We start from the raw sequence: 21,198 nt of genomic DNA on the forward strand, positions 1-21,198 counted from the left end.
TTTACAGAGGATCAGTTTAGTATGCATTAAGTAAAGATTTCAACAGTTTGCACCCCCATAGAAACACAAAGTGAAATAATGTTATAGCATTAAATCTCAATGCACAGCACATTAAGGACAGAGATCCTACATGAGGAGTAAGTGCACAGTGACTCCTGTTGTTCACTTTACCAATTGACACTCCTGTCTATGGCATCAGTAATCTCCCTATGCTCCAGTCATGAGTTTCCAAGGCTATGGAAGCCCTCTGAGTTCTCCGATTCTTATCTTGTTTAGACAAGGTCATAGTCAAAGTGGAGGTTCTCTCCTCCCTTCAGAGAAAGGTACCTCCTTCTTTGAAGACCTGTTCTTTCCACTGGGATCTCACTCACAGAGATCTTTTGCCAGAGTGTCTTGGCTTTCCATGCCTGAAATACTCTCATGGGCTTTTCAGCCAGATCCGAATGGCTTTAGGGCTGATTCTGAGGCCAGAGTGCTATTTAGGACATCTGCCATTCTATGAGTCTGCTGAGTATCTCACTTCCCATGTTGGATCCCTCTCCCCTTTATTTATTCTATCAGTTAGTGTTAGCAGGTACTAGACTTGTTTATGTGCTCCCTTTGACTCTTAGTCCTTTCATTATGATCAATTGTGAACTGAAATTGATCACTTGGAATAGTGAGATGGCATTGGTACATGCCACCTTGATGGGATTGAATTGGAATCCCCTGGTATGTTTCTAACTCTACCATTTGGGGCAAGTCAGCTTGAGCATGTCCCAAATTATACATCTCTTCCCTCTCTTATTCCCACTCTTTTTTTTTTAATCTTTTATTTAATGAATATAAATTTCCAAAGTACGACTCATGTGTTACAATGGCTTCCCCCCCCATACCGTCCCTCCCACCCACAACCCTCCCCTTTCCCACTCCCTCTCCCCTTCCATTCACATCAAGATTCATTTTCGATTATCTTAATATACAGAAGATCAGCTTAGTATACATTAAGATTTCAACAGTTTGCTCCCACACAGAAACATAAAGTGAAAAATGATAGATGATTTTTTAAATGATGATGAAATCAGATCAGACCTATTGTCATGTTTAATCCCAGTGAGAGTCAAGTTGGGAATTGATAATTTCTTTCTTTTTTTTTTTTTCAGAAGATCAGTTAGGTATGCATTAAGTGAAGATTTCAACAGTTTGCACCCCCATAAAAACACAAAGTGAAATATATTGTTTGAGTACTCGTTATAGCATTAAATCTCAATGCACAGCACATTAAGGACAGAGATCCTACATGAGGAGTAAGTGCACAGTGACTCCTGTTGTTGACTTTACCAATTGCCACTCCTGTCTATGGCATCAGTAATCTCCCTATGCTCCAGTCATGAGTTTCCAAGGCTATGGAAGCCCTCTGAGTTCTCTGACTCTTATCTTGTTTAGACAAGGTCATAGTCAAAGTGGAGGTTCTCTCCTCCCTTCAGAGAAAGGTACCTCCTTCTTTGAAGACCTGTTCTTTCCACTGGGATCTCACTCACAGAGATCTTTTGCCAGAGTGTCTTGGCTTTCCATGCCTGAAATACTCTCATGGGCCTTTCAGCCAGATCGGAATGCCTTTAGGGCTGATTCTGAGGCCAGAGTGCTATTTAGGACATCTGCCATTCTATGAGTCTGCTGAGTATCTCGCTTCCCATGTTGGATCCCTCTCCCCTTTATTTATTCTATCAGTTAGTGTTAGCAGGTACTAGACTTGTTTATGTGCTCCCTTTGACTCTTAGTCCTTTCATTATGATCAATTGTGAACTGAAATTGATCACTTGGAATAGTGAGATGGCATTGGTACATGCCACCTTGATGGGATTGAATTGGAATCCCCTGGTATGTTTCTAACTCTACCATTTGGGGCAAGTCAGCTTGAGCATGTCCCAAGTTATACATCTCTTCCTTCTTTTATTCCCACTCTTATGTTTAACAGGGATCACATTTCAGTTAATTTTCAACACTTAAGAATAACTGTGTGATAATTGCAGAATTAAACCAGTCATATTAAGTAGAACAGACAAAAAAACTACTAACAGGGATAATGTATTAAGTTGTTCATTAACAGTCAGGGCTATGCTGATCAAGTCACCGTTTCTCATAGTGTCCATTTCACTTCAGGAGGTTTCCTTTTTGGTGTTCAGTCAGTTGTCACCAATCAGGGAGAACATATGGTATTTGTCCCTTTGGGACTGGCTTATTTCGCTCAGCATGATGTGTTCCAGATTCCTCCATTTTGTTGCAAATGACTGGATTTCGTTGTTTCTTACTGCGGTATAGTATTCTAAAGAATACATATCCCATAATTTCTTTATCCAGTCTACTGTTGATGGGCATTTAGGTTGGTTCCAGGTCTTGGCTATTGTGAATTGAGCTGCAATAAACATTAGGGTGCAGACCGCTTTTTTGTTTGCCAATTTAAATTCCTTTGGGTAAATTCCAAAGAGTGGGATGGCTGGGTCGAATTGTAGGGTTATATTCAGGTTTGTGGGGAGCAACTGGGAGCAACTCGGACTAGACTAAGTTACTGGAATTAAGACTTATTCTATGCATCTGCTCTCCCACAATATGGCGCTGGGAGAGGAGGAAACAGCTTCTACACAGCTGCCTCCAGTTCAACCAATAAACTGTAGGACCTGCTCCTGATTGGAGGAGAGCACCGTACTCGGGGTGTGGGTAGCAGAGTTGGGATTGGTGGAAGAGGACTATAAAGGAGGAGAGAGACAACATGCACCGGGAACATCTATCTGAAGGAACACCTGAGCAGCCCCCGAGAGAGCCGGCTGGCGGTGTGCCACTCCCCCGCGGAAGTGGGGAAGGTGGCAGGGGGAACCGCCCTTCCACGGAGGTGGAAGGGTCGGTAGCCAACCCGGGAAGAACCAGCAGCAAACCCGGGGAGGGCTGAGCAGACAAAAGAACAACGCAGGGTCCTGTGTCATTCCTCCGCGAAGACGGGGAGTGACATAATGGTGCCGTGACTCGGATAGGAAACCTAGGAAGGAAAAAGAGAGAAGAAGTAGGAAAATACCGGAGAGAGAGACTAGCAAAGAGCCTAGGGAAAAGCCGGTCAGAAAAGGTGCCGGAAGAAGCTATCGAAAGCCTAGGCATAGACTCGGATATGGACTGTGGGAAAGAAGTTAGGATTTAAAGTGAAAGCAAGAAGAAACTTAGACTCAGATACGGACTGCAGGTTGAAAGTGAAAGTGAAACCTAGAAGAAACTTAGACTTGGATACGGACTGTGGGAAGAAGCCAGGAGAAATGAGAGGGGAATATTGTTGGAAAAAAACTTAGGGAAACATACCGGGTAGAGAAAAATGATAGGGAAATTGAAGCCGCGGGGGCAGGCTGAGGCGGAGACGTAAGCCAGCTTGGAATTCTTCAAGTCAGCCCGGGGAGCAAAAGGCGAAAAGTTAAAACCGGAAGCGGACGCGTGAGCCAGGTTGGAATCCGTCAGATTGGCCCGGAGAGCAAAGGACGGGAAGCCAAACCGATGGGCGCAGATGTGAGCTGGGTTGAATTCGCCAGGTTAGCCCGGGGAACTTGGACTGAATACCGGTGGCAGAAACGTGAGCTGGGCTGTGTGATTCGCGGAAGCCGTCGCGTGCAGAGAGAGCACGGGGCGTGAATAGATAGGGAACGCGGGGCTAGCGCAAGGCTGTGGTGCGGACGCGAAGGGCATGGAGACTGCGGAGAGCGCGCGAAGCCGGGAAGCGACTCAGAGCCGGGAAACCGCCGAGGGGCGAGGCGCCGAGAAGCAGCCTCGGGGCGGGCGCCAGGAAGCCGCGGAGATAAGAGAAACAGAGGTTTAGAAGTAAAATGAGAGAAATAGGAATGCTGGCAGATAGAAGTAAAATAGGAGAAATAGGAATGCCCAGAGATAGAGAAATAGAAAGGCCTCCCCACAACACGGCAATGAGAGAGTTTGGATTCGGTCTGCCTGATTAGTAAGACGATAAGCACCTGCTGGCAGCTAGTAGCTTACCCACTGCAGGTCACCGAAGACAGGCACATTATCAACATCAATAAGTCTCCCCACAAGATGGCAGTGAGAGGGCTTGGATTCGGTTTGCCTGATTGGTAGGGCTTGTAAGCACCTGTGGGCAACTCTAGCAAGCAGAGCAGAGTGTGTGCCGCGGGGCACCGAAGACAGGCGCGTATCAACGCCAAAAATAAAAAGAAAGGGGGATCTGTGGGGAGCAACTGGGAGCAACTCGGACTAGACTAAGTTACTGGAATTAAACTTATTCTATGCATCTGCTCTCCCACAATATGGCGCTGGGAGAGGAGGAAACAGCTTCTACACAGTTGCCGCCAGTTCAACCAATAAACTGTAGGATCTGCTCCTGATTGGAGGAGAGCAGCGTACTCGGCGTGTGGGTAGCAAAGTTGGAATTGGTGGAAGAGGACTATAAAGGAGGAGAGAGACAACATGCACCGGGAACATCTATCTGAAGGAACACCTGTGCAGCCCCCAAGAGAGCCGGCCGGCGGTGTGCCACTCCCCCGCGGAAGTGGGGAAGGTGGCAGGGGGAACCGCCCTTCCACAGAGGTGGAAGGGTCGGTAGCCAACCCGGGAAGAACCAGCAGCAAACCCGGGGAGGGCCGAGCAGACAAAAGAACAACGCAGGGTCCTGTGTCGTTCCTCCGTGAAGAGAGGGAGCGACAGTTTCTGAGGAATCTCCAGACTGACGTCCATAGTGGCTTGACCAGTTTGCATTCCCACCAACAGTGGGTTAGTGTCCCTTTTTCCCCACATCCTCGCCAGCATCTGTTGTTGGTAGATTTCTGTATGTGAGCCATTCTAACCGGGGTGAGGTGAAACCTCATTGTGGTTTTGATTTGCATTTCCCTGATTGCTAATGACATTGAACATTTTTTCATGTGCCTGTTGGCCATTTGGATTTCCTCTTTTGAAAAATGTCTATTGAGGTCCTTGGCCCATCTCTTAAGTGGGTTGTTGGTTTTGTTTTTGTGGAGTTTCTTGATCTCTTTGTAGATTCTGGTTATTAACCCTTTATCTGTTGCATAGTTTGCAAATATTTTTTCCCATTCTGTCGGTTGTCTCTTCACTCTCCTGACTGTTTCTTTTGCAGTACAGAAACTTCTCAATTTGATGCAATCCCAATAGTTGATTTTGGCTTTGACTGCCTGTGCCTCCCGGGTTTTTCCAGAAACTCTTTGCCTGTGCCAATATCTTGAAGGGTTTCTCCAATGTTCTCTAGTAACTTGATTGTGTCAGGTCGTAGATTTAGGTCTTTAATCCATGTTGAGTGGATTTTTGTGTAAGGTGTAAGGTAGGGGTCTTGCTTCATGCTTCTGCACGTGGAAATCCAGTTTTCCCAGCACCATTTATTGAATAGACTGTCCTTGCTCCAGGAATTGGTTTTAGATCCTTGATCAAATATAATTGGCTGTAGATGTTTGGGTTGATTTCTGGTGTTTCAATTCTGTTCCATTGGTCTATCCATCTGTTTCTGTACCAGTACCATGCTGTTTTGATTACAACTGCCCTGTAGTATGTCCTGAAATCTGGTATTGTGATGCCTCCGGCTTTGTTTTTGTTGTACAAGATTGCTTTAGCTATCGAGGTCTCTTGTGCCTCCATATGAATTTCAGCATCATTTTTTCCAGATCTGAGAGAATGTCTTTGGTATCCTGATTGGAATTGCATTGAATCTATAAATTTCTTTTGGGAGAATGGACATTTTGATGATGTTGATTCTTCCAATCCATGAGCATGGAAGATTTTTCCATTTTTTGGTATCCTCTTCTATTTCTTTCTTTAAGGTTTTGTAATTCTCATCGTAGAGATCTTGAATGTCCTTGGTTAAGTTTATTCCAAGGTATTTGATTGTTTTTGTAGCTATTGTGAATGGGATTGATCTTAGCAGTTCTTTCTCAGCCGTGGCATTGCTTGTATATACAAAGGCTGTTGATTTTTGTGCATTGATTTTATATCCTGCCACATTGCCAAACTCCTCTATGAGTTCCAATAGTCTCTTAGTAGAGTTCCTTGGATCCTCTAAGTAAAGAATCATATCGTCTGCAAAGAGGGATAGTTTGACTTCTTCCTTCCCAATTTGTATTCCTTTGATTACTTTTTCTTGTCTGATGGCTCTGGCTAAAACTTCCAGAACTATGTTAAATAGCAGTGGTGAGCGTGGGCATCCCTGCATGGTGCCAGATCTCAGTGGAAATGCTTCCAACATTTCCCCATTCAATAGGATGCTGGCCGTGGGTTTTTTATAAATTGCTTTGATTATATTGAAGAATGTTCCTTCTATATCCAATTTGCTTAGAGTTTTCATCATGAAAGGGTGTTGAATTTTATCAAATGCTTTCTCTGCATCAATTGAGATAATCATATGGTTTTTCTTCTGCAGTCTGTTAATGTGGTGAATCACATTGATTGATTTGCGAATGTTGAACCATCCCTGCATACCAGGGATGAAACCCACTTGGTCTGAGTGGATGATTTTCCTGATGTGTTGTTGTATTCTAATGGCCAGAATTTTATTGAGGATTTTTGCGTCTATGTTCATCAGGGATATTGGTCTGTAATTTTCTTTCAGTGCTGCATCTTTCTCTGGCTTAGGGATTAAGGTGATGCTGGCTTCATAGAAAGAATTTGGGAGGATTCCCTCTTTTTCGATTGTTCTGAATAGTTTGAGAAGGAATGGGATTAGTTCTTCTTTAAATGTCTGGTAGAATTCAGCAGTGAATCCATCTGGTCCTGGGCTTTTCTTTGTTGGGAGGGCCTTTATTACTGTTTCAATTTCTGTTTCAGTTATGGGTCTATTTAGGTTTTCTATGTCTTCATGGTTCAATTTAGGTAGATTGCATTAGTCCAGGAATCTATCCATTTCTGATAGATTTTCATGTTTGCTGGCATACAGGTCCTTGTAGTAATTTCTGATGATTCTTTTTATTTCTATGGTGTCTGTTGTTACATTTCTTTTCATCTCTGGTTTTATTGATTTGGGTCTTTTCTCTTCTTTTTTTAGTTAGTTGGGCCGATGGGGTGTCAATTTTGTTTTTTTTTTTTTTTTCCAAAAACCAGCTTCTCGCTTGGCTGATTTTTTGTAATGTTTTTCTTGATTCAATCCTTTAATTTCTTCTCTGATTTTAATTATTTCTCTTCTCCTACTAGATTTGGGTTTGTTTTGCTGCAGTTTTTCTAGGTCCTTGAGATGCACTGAAAGCTCATCTATTTGGTACCTTTCCAATTTCTTGATATAGGCACCTATTGCTATAAATTTGCCTCTCGATACTGCTTTTGCTGTATCCTATAAGTTTTGATATGTTGTGTTGTTTTCTTCATTTACTTCCAGAAAGTTTTTGATTTCCCTTTTGATTTCTTGTATGACCCAGTGTTCATTCAGGAGCATGTTGTTCAGTCTCCATGTGTTTGCATACTTTCTGGGGTTTCCTGAGTTGCTAATTTCCAGCTTCATTCCGCTGTGGTCTGAGAAGCTGCATGGTATGATTCTAATTCTTTTAAATTTGCTGAGACTTGCTTTATGGCCTAGTATGTGATCAATCCTAGAGAAGGTTCCATGCGCTGCTGAGAAGAATGTGAAGTCTGTAGATGTAGGGTTGAAAGTTCTGTAGATATCTGTTAGATCCATTTGGGCAATAGTGTCAATTAAATCTGCTGTTTCCTTGTTGATCTTCTGTCTGGATGATCTGTCTATTTCTGAGAGTGGAGTATTGAAGTCCCCCAGTACTATTGTATTGCAATCTAAATCTCCCTTTAAGTCCCTTAACAAATCTTTTAAATAGACCGGTGCCCTGTAATTAGGTGCATATACATTTATAATAGTTACATCTTCTTGTTGAATTGAACCCTTTATCATTATATAGTGTCCCTCTTTGTCTCTCTTAACAGTTTTTGTATTAAAGTTTATTTTGTCTGATATTAATATGGCTACACCTGCTTTTTTTGGTTTCTGTTGGCATGGAATATCTTTTTCCAGCCTTTCACTTTCAGTCTGCATGCCTCTTTGTTAGAGAGATGTGTTTCTTGTAGGCAACAAATAGTTGGGTTGTGTTCTTTGAGCCAATCAGCCAATCGGTGTCTTTTAAGTGAAGAATTCAGACCATTAATGTTCAATGTGACTATTGATACGTAGTGACTTTTCCCTGCCATTTTCCCGGAGATATTTTCTAGTATATGCTTTGAGCTTCCCATGCTCTTTTACTGGTAGGTGTTCTTCCTTTCCCTTCTTTCATATTGATGGCCGTGTTTCTGTGTTTCTGAGTGTAGCACATCTTTAAGTATCTTTTGCAGGGCCAGACGAGTGGCCACAAAGTCTTTCAATTTCTGTTTGCTATGAAAGGTCTTTATTTCACCTTCATTCACAAATGAGAGCTTGGCAGGATATAATATTCTGGGCTGGCAATTTTTCTCTCTTAGCACCTGTGCTATGTCTCGCCATTCCCTCCTAGCCTGTAGTGTTTCTGATGAGAAGTCTGCTGTGAGTCTGATTGGAGATCCTCTGAGAGTAATCTGACGTTTCTCTCTTGCACATTTTAGGATCTTTTCTTTATGTTTCACTGTGGTAAGTTTAATTACCACGTGTCGTGGTGAGGATCTCTTTTGGTCATGTTTATTGGGGGTTCTGTGAGCTTCCTGTACTAGAATGTCTCTGTCCTTCTCCAAACCTGGAAAGTTCTCTGCTAGTATCTCACTAAAAAGGCCTTCTAATCCTTTCTCTCTCTCCATGCCTTCAGGAACTCCTAGAACTCGAATGTTGGTTTTTTTTAATAGTATCCTGTAGATTCCCAAAAATATTTTTTAGATTTCTAATTTCCTCTTCTTTTCTTTGGTTTGACTGTATGTTTTCCTGTGCTCTATCTTCTAAGTCTGATATTCTCTCTTCTGCTTCACCCATTCTGTTTTTAAGGCTTTCTGATGTGTTTGTCATTTGATCTATTGAGCTCTTCATTTCATTTTGATTTCTCTTCACTGTCACACTTTCCTGTTCTACTAGTTTCTGAGTTTCATTTTGATTCTTCCTTAAAATTTCATTTTCACGAGAGAGATTTTCAATCCTGTCCATTAAGGATTTCTGTAGTTCAAGGATTTGCTTTTGAAAACTTCTAAATGTTCTTATCATAAATTTTTTGAAATCCGTATCTTGCATTTCTTCTATCTCATCATCTTCATAATCTTGGTTTAGAGTGTTTTGTTTATTTGGAGGCATCATAGTGTCATCATTGATCTTGTTCCCTTGATTTCTGTGTTTGTTGCTTGGCATAGTTAATTCTTCTTTTGTCACTGTGCGTTTTTTTAAAATTTTTGTTTTATTTTATAGTATGTACGTGTTAAGTGGACTTCCTGCTGTTGGAGGAGCCTTGGAGGCTTGAGATGGGTGTGGCCTGAGAGCTCTGCTTGGTTCTTCCTGGTTAAGGGTGTGCAAAGGTGACACCCTCAGGTTATGCGTGGTAAATCTCTATTTATTTATTTATTTATTTATATTTTCAGGGGGTAAGTAATACTGCACGGAACGGCTGTGCAGAATTGATGGTATTTAGCTTCCAGTCTGGCTTCTACCCAAAGAGTCTGTGTAGGCTCCCTTTCTCCTCTGGACTCCCACTGGGTTGCCTAGGCTACTGAATTGCAGTGACTCAGTTCCTTAGCTCTCCCCTGTTGTTGTGTAAATCCAGAGAGGGGGCCTGCTCTTTGTCTCTTGCAAACTCAAGCCTGCAGCCTTGCAACCTTTGCAAGGTTGGCGGTGAGAGAAACCCCCAACCTTTTTTTCCTTCTTTTCGGTAGTGAGTTTGCTGCACTTTCCGGCTCCCCTGTAGATTCTGACCCCCGTTTCCCCGCCAATATCTCGGGTTATTGAGCTCACCTCCCCTTCCAGCGCCGATGTGTGGACTCAGAGCCCTGGACGTCCCAACTCTCCCCGCTGGTGTCTGTGTGACATGCATTCCCCTTCCTGCACTGGCACGCAGACCCTGCGGCTCCCGCAGCTCCCGGGGCTCAGCTTCCGCGCGGTGGGCGACCTTGTTCTCCCAGTAGGTCCTCCGATTCACAGCCACTCGATCCAGGAGAGTTTCCTCTGCAATATTTTCCTGGTTCTTTTTCTGAGGCTACCGTAACTCCCCTTTTATTAAACTAAATTTTCCCGCACTATCGGTGCGCGCCCTCACTATTCCGCCATCTTGGCTCCGCCCCCCCAGAATGTCTTAAAAATGACCAGAAAAGAGCTTCACTACATCGGATTATAGTCAGAACTTCAAAGTAAAATATAAAGAAAAGACCCTAAAACATGTATGATAGAAATGCCAGACTATGTTCAAAGCATCTCCAATTGGATTGAGAGATGATTTCTCATCAGAAATCCTATAAGCTTGGAAAGAATGGAGAGATGCAGTTCAAGTCCTAAAAGAAAAAAAAAATCATCATCTGAAAATACTGTACCCAGCAAAGCTCTATTTTATTAATGAAGGTAAAATAAAGACCTTCCAAAACAAGAAAGAAATTGAAAGAATTTGTCACCACTCATCCAGTCTTACAAATGATACTTAAGGATGTGCTACACCTAGAAACAGAGAAAGATAGTGTGATTTATGAAAGAATGTGAAAGCAGAAAAATCTCCTATTTTATGTACGAAGGAATTCCAAAGCAAACAACAGGAATATTTACGGGAAAATGGCAGGAACAAGTCATTACTTATCAATAATAACCTTGACTATAAATGGCTTAAATTCTCCAATTAAAAGATACCAACTGACTGAATAGATAACAAAAGAACATATCTGGCTGCATGCAGGAAACACTCCTCACCAAAAATGATTCAGAAAATGAATGGGAAAAGTTATTCAATGGTTATGGAAAGGAAAAACAAACAGCAGTAGCCACCATAATATCAAACAGGACAGACTTTAACAAAAATGTTAAAATAGATAAAGACATTATGTAATAATGGATCAATTCAACAGGAAGACATGATTATAGTAAGTATACATACAACCAATGCTAGGGTGCTTGTCTATTTTATACATACACACACACACACACACTTATATATACATATATATTAATAGATCTAAAGGGAGACATAAACTCCAAAACAGTAACAATGGGGGAATACCAAACCCCACATTCATCAATGGACAGATCAACTACACAACAACTCAACGAAGAAATAGCAGAGCTAATTAAACTACTGACCTCTTGATTACCACAGATCATTTCATCATAAGGTTGCAGAATATACATTCTTTTCATCAGTGCGTGGAACTTTCTCTAGGAAAGAACATTTGCTAGGCTATAAAACAAATCTCAACAAATTAAAAAAACTATGCCATGTATCTTTCCTGATCACAATTGAATGAAGCTGGAAATGAACAACATAAGAAACTGGAAATATGCAAACACATGAATACTGAGCAACATGGTCCTGAATAACCAATGGGTCATAAGAGAAATCAAAGGGAAAATAAAATAAATCCTAAAAATGAATGGATATGAGTATATGACATACTGAAACTTAAGTGATAGTACAAAAGCATTGTTCAGAAAAATGCTATTAGTAGTTTGTACAGAGATCAAGAAATTCAAAAGCCTTCATAAAAATGATCAAAAATGCATCTAAAGGACTTAAAAACAAAAACAAGCAAAACCCCAAATTAGTAAGAGTAAATAAATAATAAAAATAGTGAAGAAATAAATAAAACTTAACATAAATAAGAGACAAAATATCAATATGACAAAGAACTTTTTTTATTTTTTTATTTGACAGATAGAGTTATACAGTGAGAGAGAGAGACAGAGAGAATGGTCTTCCTTCCGTTGGTTCACCCCCCAAATGGCTGCTATGGCCAGAACTACGCTGATCCGAAGCCAGGAGCCAGGTGCTTCTTCCTGGTCTCCCATGCGGGTGCAGGGACCCAAGCACTTGGGCCATCTTCCACTGCCTTCTCGGGTCACAGCAGAGAGCTGGACTGGAAGAAGTAACCAGGACTAGAACCCAGTGCCTATATGGGATGCCAGTGCCGCAGGCATAGGATTAACCAAGTGAGCCATGGTGTCGGCCCCAAGAGCTATTTTTTTAAAAAGCTGAAATCATTACACCACTAGCCCAACTAAGCAAAAATAAAGGAAAAGACTCAAAATCATAAAAACAGAGATGAAAAACAAGATATTACAATGGATACCACAGAATAAAAAGAAAAATCAGGAATTATGACAAATATCTTTATGCCAACAGATTGGCTTAGAAAATCTGTTCATTGAAGTAATTAGAAAATTTATTAATGTTGTAAAAAACAGATACAGACATCCAATTAGAGGAAGCACATAGAAAATCAATTAGACATGATCAGAGAATGATCACCATGAAGCATTATATTCAAACATCCAAAAGATAAACACAAGGGCTGATATTGTTGTACAGCAGGTAAAGCCTAAGCCTGCAATGCTAGCATCCCATATGGACGTCGGTTCATGTCCTAGATGTTCCACTTCCAATCCAATTCTCTGCTTATGGCCTGGGAAAAGCAGAAGAAGATGGCTGAAGTGTTTGTGCCCCGTCACAAGCCTGAAAGACCCAGAGGACATTTCTGGCTCCTGAGTTCAGCATCAGCCAGTCTTGGGCATTCTCTCTCTCTTTCTCTTTCTCTTTCTCTTTCTCTTTCTCTTTCTCTTTCTCTTTCTCTTTCTCTTTCTCTTTCTCTTTCTCTTTCTCTTTCTCTTTCTCTTTCTCTTTCTTTCTCTCTGTCTCTCTCTCTCCCTCCCTCTCTTCCTCTCTCTCTCCTTAATCTCTGTAAGTCTATTTAAAAATATTTAAAAAAAGATAAGATCCTAAAGTTTCGAGAGAGAGATGTCAGATTACCTTTAAAGGATCTTCAATAAGATTCACAGCAGATTTCTGCACAGAAACTCTACAGGGTGTGAGAAAATAGATACATTTCAAGTCCTTAAGCCAAAAAAAAAAATTGGCAGCCCAGAATAATGTGCTCAGTAAAGTACACACATTTTTTAAATGAAGGTAAAACAAAGATCTTCCAAAACAATCAAAAATTGAAAGAATTTGCTACCACTCTTGCGAACCTTACAAATGATATTTAAAGAGGTGCTACACAGAAACAGAGAAAGATGACCAGCATGGTGAAAAAAAGTGAAGGCAGAAAATTTCCTAGTAAAAATAAGAAGAAGATCCAAAACCATAAGAATATTAAAGAAAAATGCTAATCCCAAGTCATTACTTATCAATAATATCTTTGAATGTAAATGAACTACACTCTCCAATTAAAAAAAAAGACATGCTGGTTGGCTGCACTTAAAAAATATTTTTAAGCTGCCTATAAGAAACACACCCCAGCAACAAGGATACACACAGACTGAAAAGTGAGATGTTGAAAAAAATATTCCATGGAAATGTAAATCAAAAGTAGATATTAGGCCTGCACCAGGGCTCACAAGGTTAATCCTCTGCCTGCGGCGCCAGCACCCTGGGTACTAGTCCTGGTTGGGGAGCAGGATTCTGTCCCGGTTGCTCCTCTTCCAGTCCAACTCTCTGCTGTGGCCCGGGAGTGCAATGGAGGATGGCCCAAGTGCTTGGGCTCTGCACCCACAAGGGAAACCAGGAGGAAGCACCTGGCTCCTGGCTTCGGGTCAGTGCAGCACACACTTCTCAAAAACAAAAGAATACACTAAGAGATTATTGGAACTAATGAGAGAGTTTGGCAAAGTTGTAGATTATAAAAACACAGAAAAATCAATAGCATTTTTATATACAAAAATACCATGACTTGGAAATAATTTGACCACTCCCTTGAATAAGAGCTACAAAAATTGTTAATACTTTAGATTAAATTTAGCAAAGGATGTAAAAATTTTTTATAATTAAACTTACAAAGCATAAATGAAAGAAATAGCCAAAAATACAGAGTAAGAATCTTCCATGTTTGTAGATTAGAAGACTTAATATGATCAAAATGCCACCTTACCCTATTGGAATGGCTGTCATCCATAACTTAAAAAGTTATAAATGCTGGCCAGCGCCGCGGCTCACTAGGCTAATCCTCCACCTTGGGGCGCCGGCACACCGGGTTCTAGTCCCAGTCAGGGTGCCAGATTCTGTCCCGGTTGCCCCTCTTCCAGGCCAGCTCTCTGCTGTGGCCAGGGAGTGCAGTGGAGGATGGCCCAAGTGCTTGGACCCTGCACCCTGGCTCCTGCCATTGGATCAGCTCAGTGCGCCGGCCGCAGCGCACAGGCCTCGGCGGCCACTGGAGGGTGAACCAACGGCAAAGGAAGACCTTTCTCTCTGTCTCTCTCTCTCACTGTCCACTCTGCCTGTCAAAAAAAAAAAAAAAAAAAAAAAAGAAAGAAAGAAAAGAAAGAAAGAAACAAAATTATAAATGCTGGAAAAGATGTGTAAAAATGAGTAAGTACCCTAGTATAGTGTTGATGGGAGTGTAAACTAATATAACCATTATGGAAAGTAGAGGTAGTTGCGGGGGGAGAAGGAAGTATGGTTATCTTATTAGAATTGTGCCTATTAAATATTTTAATCTGTTCTCTTTAGATAAATAAAATTTTAAAAAGTAAAAATTAAAAAACCAAAACTCCAATGTCACTACTACATTTCAGTTACATATTCAAGAGCTTTTTATTCATTAAGAATAATAAATTAGCATCTATTTGAAACATACAGGCATTGGATGATGTACTTGTAAATTAACCAAAACTCAAGTAAAGAACAAACATACAAAAAAAAGTGAAGGCTGTTCATATCATTTGCCCACTTCTTTCCCAGATTGTTTGCCATGTTGTTGCTGAGTTTCTAGATCTCCTTATATATTCTTCATATTAATCCTTTATAAGATGCATAGATTCAGAATATTTTCTCCTATTCTGTGAGTTGCATCATCAGTTTGTTGAAGACATGAACAAGCATTTTTCAAAGCATGAAATTAATACGGTCAACAGACACATTAAGAAAAAGTGCTTAGGATCACTAGTCATGAGGCAGGTCCAAATAAAATACACAATGTTTTACCTCAGCTCAGTTAGGATGACTAGCATAAAAAAATTAACAAAAGCTGTTGAGGATGTGTAGAATATGGCATCATTATACAGTGTTGGTAGTAATGTAATCTAGTACAACTATTATTGAAGACAATATTTAGATTCCTCAGAAATCAGAAAATATCTAGATTCTGAGAAGAAAACCAAAGGAAATGAAATCAGCACATCAGAGTGTTATCTGCACCCCTATTGTTTAACACAACTTCATTTATAATAGCTACGATATGGAATAAGCCCTGATATATATCAACTGATGACTGGGTAAAGAGAATGTTGTGTAGACACACGATGGACTACTACTCAGCCATAAAAGAATATCCTGTGTTTCGCAACAAATTGAATGACCCTGCAGACCATTACACTTGGTAACTTGCAGCAGCTGGTGCCAAAGCGGGACCACGCACTTCTGGAGGAGCAGAGCAAGCAGCAGTCCAACGAGCACCTCCGCCGCCAGCTCGCCAGCCAGGCCAACATCGTGGGGCCCTGGATCCAGACCAAGGTGGCGGAGATCGGGCGCATCTCCGTCGAGATGCACGGCCCCCAGGAGGACCAGCTGAGCCACCTGAAGCAGTAGGAGCGCAGCATCGTGGACTACAAGCCCAACCTGGACCTGCTCGAGCAGCAGCACCGGCGCATCCAGGAGGCGCTCATTTTCGACAACAAGCACACGAACTACGCCATGGAGCACATCCGCGTGGGCTGGGAGCAGCTGCTCACCACCATCGCCCGCACCGTCAATGAGGTGGAGAACCAGATCCTCACTGCGATGCCCAGAGCATCAGCCAGGAGCAGATGCAAGAGTTCCGGGCGTCCTTCAACCACTTCGACAAGGACCATGGTGGGGCGCTGGGGCCTGAGGAGTTCAGGGCCTGCCTCATCAGCCTGGGCTACGAGGTGGAGAACGACCGGCAGGACAACGCCCCGTTCAACCGCGTCCTGAGTGTGGTTGACCCCAACCACAGCGGCCTCGTGACCTTCCAAGCCTTCATCGACTTCCTGTCCAGGAAGACCACGGACACGGTCATGGCCGACCAGGTCGTTGCCTCCTTCAAGGTCCTGGCCAGGGACAAGAACTTCATCACTGCCAAGGAGCTACAGAGGGAGCTGCCCCCCAACCAGGCCGAGTACTGCATCGCATGGTCCCTACCAGGGCCCCAGTGTGGTGCCCGGCGCCCTCGACTACAGGTCCTTCCCCACAGCCCTGTAAGGTGAGAGCAGCCTGTGAGGGCCCCTACAGAGAGACCCCCGGTTGAGCCCTCCTCACGCTTCCAGGAGGGGCTGGGGAGACCCCTCCTGCTCCTCTGACTCTGTATCTATGCAAAGCACTGTCAGTCCTTTTGGGGGTGAGGGGTGGACAGGGAGGGGCTGGGGCAGGCACACCTCTCTCTCTCTGGGTGGGCTGGAAGGGGCCTCCGTGTCCACCAGGGTACGACAAGGATGACTTTCTGGATCGGCACTGTGCTCTGGGAAGTACATGTGATGTGGTGGTGTGATATTTTATTTTATTTTATTTTATTTTATTTTTTTAAAATTTTTTTGACAGGCAGAGTGGACAGTGAGACAGAGAGACAGAGAGAAAGGTCTTCCTTTTGCCGTTGGTTCACCCTCCAATGGCCGCCGCGGCCAGCGCACTGCCCTGATCCGATGGCAGGAGCTAGGAGCCAAGTGCTTTTCCTGGTCTCCCATGGGGTGCAGGGCCCAAGCACTTGGGCCATCCTCCACTGCACTCCCAGGCCACAGCAGAGAGCTGGCCTGGAAGAGGGGCAACTGGGACAGAATCCGGTGCCCCGACTCGGGGTGATGTGCTTTTTTAACCCACGTGGAGAGGACAACAGGGCCCCTCTGCCCCTCCACACCCAGGCCAGAGCCCCACATGCCTTGTCCCGGAGCTGCCCAAAGAGGGCGCCACAGAGGGCGCCACAGCTACTCCATGGGACTAGGGACCCTGCCCCCCCCAGCTCCCTCCTCTCCTCCCCCTTGCCTGACTCACAGTTGCCAGGAGAAGAGGGGCTCCAGCCCCTTCTCTGCCAGAGCTGGCCTTGCTTTGTCTGGACTCAGGGTCTCAGGTTTTTTAAGGGCCAAGAAACACAAGAACCCAACAGACATACAAAATTTAAAAATTTACAAAAAAAAAAAAAACAAAAAAAAAACACACAAAAAAACAAACACACACAAAAAAAAAAAAACAAAAAAAAAACCTTAGAAAATTACTATTTACTTTATTAGCTTACGGATTTATTATATAAATATATATTCACCTAGCTATCTTTGCCACCTCTCTCGTGCTCATAATGAAGACATAGCTGATTGGCTACCCCCGGCCGCCATTGTGTTGGCCACCGGGCCCTGGGTCGATGGGCTGCCGGCCTGGCTGTCTGGTAGTTGATGGTTTTGTTCCCCCCACTTTATTTATTTATTTTTTTTAGTTTGTTCTGATTGGTTATTTTTCTTCTTGGTTTCTGGATAAACAACCCTTCTGGGGACAAGATAATAAACGCGTAATATTTAAAAAAAAAAAATAGGCTGGCGCCGTGGCTCACTAGGGTAATCCTCCGCCTTGCGGCGCAGGCACACCAGGTTCTAGTCCCGGTCGGGGCGCCGGATTCTGTCCCAGTTGCCCCTCTTCCAGGCCAGCTCTCTGCTGTGGCCAGGGAGTGCAGTGGAGGATGGCTCAAGTGCTTGGGCCCTGCACCCCATGGGAGACCAGGAGAAGTACCTGGCTCCTGCCATCGGATCAGCGCAGTGCGCCAGCCGCAGCGGCCATTGGAGGGTGAACCAACGGCAAAAGGAAGACCTTTCTCTCTGTCTCTCTCTCACTGTCCACTCTGCCTGTCAAAAAAAGAAAAAGAAAAGAAAAAAGAAAAAGAAAACACCAAGTTTTTTTTGATTCGTGACAGCTATTATATGGAGTACCAAAAATAATATACAGGAGTGAAATTCACATCTTAATATTTGATTATTCCTTATAGCCCTTGTCATATTCCTGCAGAACAGCTGTCTTTCTAATTTTTACTTCTTGAACTCCTTTTTTTGTGAGGCTTTAAGCCTGTGATTATAAAATAAATTGGAAGTATTATAAAAATATATAAGAATGAAAGGAAGGGGAAATGTAGGGAAGGAGAGAAATATCATTTTTTAAAAATTTATTTGACAGGTAGAGTTAGAGAGAGAGAGAGAGAGAGAGAGAGAGAGGTCTTCCCTTTGTTGGTTCACTCCCCAAATGGTTACTACAGCTGGCGCTACGCCAATCTGAAGCCAGGAGCCAAGTGCGTCTTCTGGTCTCCCAAGCGGGTGCAGGGCCCCAAGCACCTGGGCCATTCTCCTCTGGCCTTCTGGGCCACAGCAGAGAGCTGGAATGGAAGAGGAGCAACCGAGACTAGAACCCGGCACTGTTGCCAGCCAAAAATATCATTTCATTCTTAGAATTGAATCTTTGAAACACATGAAATCTGTTCTCCTTATATTAATGAATTTTTTTTTGACAGGCAGAGCGGACAGTGAGAGAGAGAGACGGAGAGAAAGGTCTTCCTTTGCCGATGGTTCACCCTCCAATGGCTGCTGCCAACGCGCTGCGGCCGGCGCACCGCGCTGATCCAATGGCAGGAGCCAGGTACTTATCCTGGTCTCCCATGGGGTGCAGGGCCCAAGCACTTGGGCCATCCTCCACTGCACTCCCTGGCCATAGCAGAGAGCTGGCCTGGAAGAGGGGCAACCGGGACAGAATCCGGTGCCCTGACCGGGACTAGAACCTGGTGTGCCGGCACCGCAAGGCGGAGGATTAGCCTAGTGAGCCGCGGCGCCGGCCTATATTAATGAATTTTAAAATGTTAATTTTATAGCACTTATCTCAAGTGTTGTGGGACAGTGCTTTTTTTCTCATATTATTTGATGAACTCTTTACTTAGTGTGGGGTTAACCATATGAGTACATATTGTACTGAAGATAGATTTTTGTAAAAATTAAGAGTGGGAATAAGAGAAGGAGGAGGAAGAAGTGTTGGAGAGTGGGAAGGAGGGTAGAGTGGGAAGTATCACTATGTACCTAAATCTGTGTGTGTCCATATATCTATATATATACATGTATATATACATATATACACATGTATGTATATATATACATGTATATATACATATATACACATGTATGTGTATATATACATGAAAATTGTGTAACTTAAATACAATAAAAAGTTAACATTTATTATAGCTGAATAGAGATTTTCTTGAGAAATTTTTCTCATATTTAATACAAGGGTGTTAGTAATCTACTGACAATGTTTCCATGAAAATGTAGATATGAAATACATGAAACCTGCATACTTTAAATAAAATTTATAAAAGAAATGATTGAAAAAGGATCTAGGGCTAATATTTGCATCATGATTTGTAATTAACTGAAAAAGAATCTTGCTGGTTTCTTTGTACCTCGGACTACACAAGTAGGGCATTTTGCTTTTAAGTCTTGAAGTTTCTTCATCATTTGTTTCTGTGAAGGTTTGATTGCTAAAAATGGAGAGGAGTTGTTATTCAGAATATTCCCTGCTGGCCAACTGAATGAATGATTGGGGAAGAATTCATAACTGCTAAAACAAAGTCAAGAGACAGCAGCTTGTTGGTAATTCAGTTCTGAAGTTTAGGTTTTTTTCTGTCAGTGGATTTATAATCTATTCCACATTTACTTGACTTACCAAGCCCTTTTCATTTTAGGAATCAGTATAAGGAAATGACTATGGAGTTCTTTCTCTTTTTATGTTCTTTTTAATTTAAAAATTTTAAAAAACGTTATTTTTCCTAATTAATTTCATATTCACATACTACATACATAAATATTTAAACTATCATTTTCTTTTCTAACGTTTATGTATATTTTATTAATTTGAAAGCTATAATATGTGCGTGCACACACACACACACACACACACGTGCAGGTTCTGCATCCACTGGATCACTCTCCAAATGTTTGCAACATCCAGAGCCGGGTCGGGCAAATGTCAGGAATTAGAACTCCATCTGAGTCTCCAATGTAGGTGGAGAGAACCCAATACGTGAGCCATCATCTGTTCTGCTAGGTGCTCTAAAAGGATGTTGGATCAGAAATTGAAGTCCGATGTTGAAATCTTTACTCAGTATAGAGTTGACCTTCTGTATATAAAGATAATTAAAAATGAATGTTAATGAAGAATGGCATAGGAAAGGGAGTAAGATACGGGATGGCTTGCGGGTGGGAGGGTGGTTATGGGGGGGAGGGAGAACCAGTATAATCCAAAAGTTGTCCTTTGGGAATTTGTATTTGTATTTATTAAATAAAAAAGAAAGAAAAAAATTAAGTCAGGGACAGCATGGTGGGGCAGTGGGCTAAGATGCTGCCTATGATGCTGGCCTTTCACATCAAAGTATTGGTTCAAGTTCCAGATGCACTGATTCTAACCAGATTTGTGGTAATGTTATTGGGAAATCAATAGAGGATGGCTGAGCATTGGTGTCTTCCACCCACTTTTGAATCCTGGATGGAGTTCTTGGATATTGGCTTTGCCCTAGCTATTGTGGCCATTTTCCCGTAACTATGTTGTTTATTTTGGATTTCTTTTGTACTTTTACTGGAGGATTTTGCTGCCTTCTCAGTCTTTCATGATGGCTATCTTTCTGTGTTTATAGTGTAGCACATCTTTAAGCATCTTTTGTTAAGCTAGATGTATGGTGACAAATTCTTTCAATTTCTATTTGTTATGAAAATTTTTATTTCACATTCATTCATAAATGAGAGCTTTTCAAGCACAGTATTCTGGGTTGACAATTCTTTTAAGACTTGGACTATATTTTGCCATTCTGTTCCTACTTGTATGGTTTCTGCTGAGAATTCCACTGTGAGTCTAATTGGAGATGCTCTGAGAGTCATCTGGTGACACTCTTGTGCACAATTTTCGAATCCTTTCTTTATGTTTCACTGCAGAAGGTTTGACTACAATGTGTCATGGTGAAGATCTTTTCTGGTCGTGTCTGCTAGGAATTCTATGTTCTTCCTGTACTTGGTCATCTCTTTTTGTTTCCAAGTTGGGGAATTTTTCTATAATTACTTCACTAAATAGGCTTTCTAGTCCATGCTCTCTTTCCACACCTTCAGGAACTCCTAAA

At 42.3% G+C, this 21,198-nt stretch overlaps 1 pseudogene; it reads left to right on the plus strand.

Annotated features, from left to right (window-relative positions):
• The window catches only part of LOC138844343 (alpha-actinin-4-like), a 35,964-nt pseudogene extending 17,491 nt beyond the window's left edge, over positions 1–18,473 (plus strand).
• Positions 18,474–21,198: the final 2,725 nt, after the last annotated feature.

Source organism: Oryctolagus cuniculus, chromosome 11 (assembly GCF_964237555.1).
Source record: "Oryctolagus cuniculus chromosome 11, mOryCun1.1, whole genome shotgun sequence".
NCBI lineage: Eukaryota > Metazoa > Chordata > Mammalia > Lagomorpha > Leporidae > Oryctolagus > Oryctolagus cuniculus.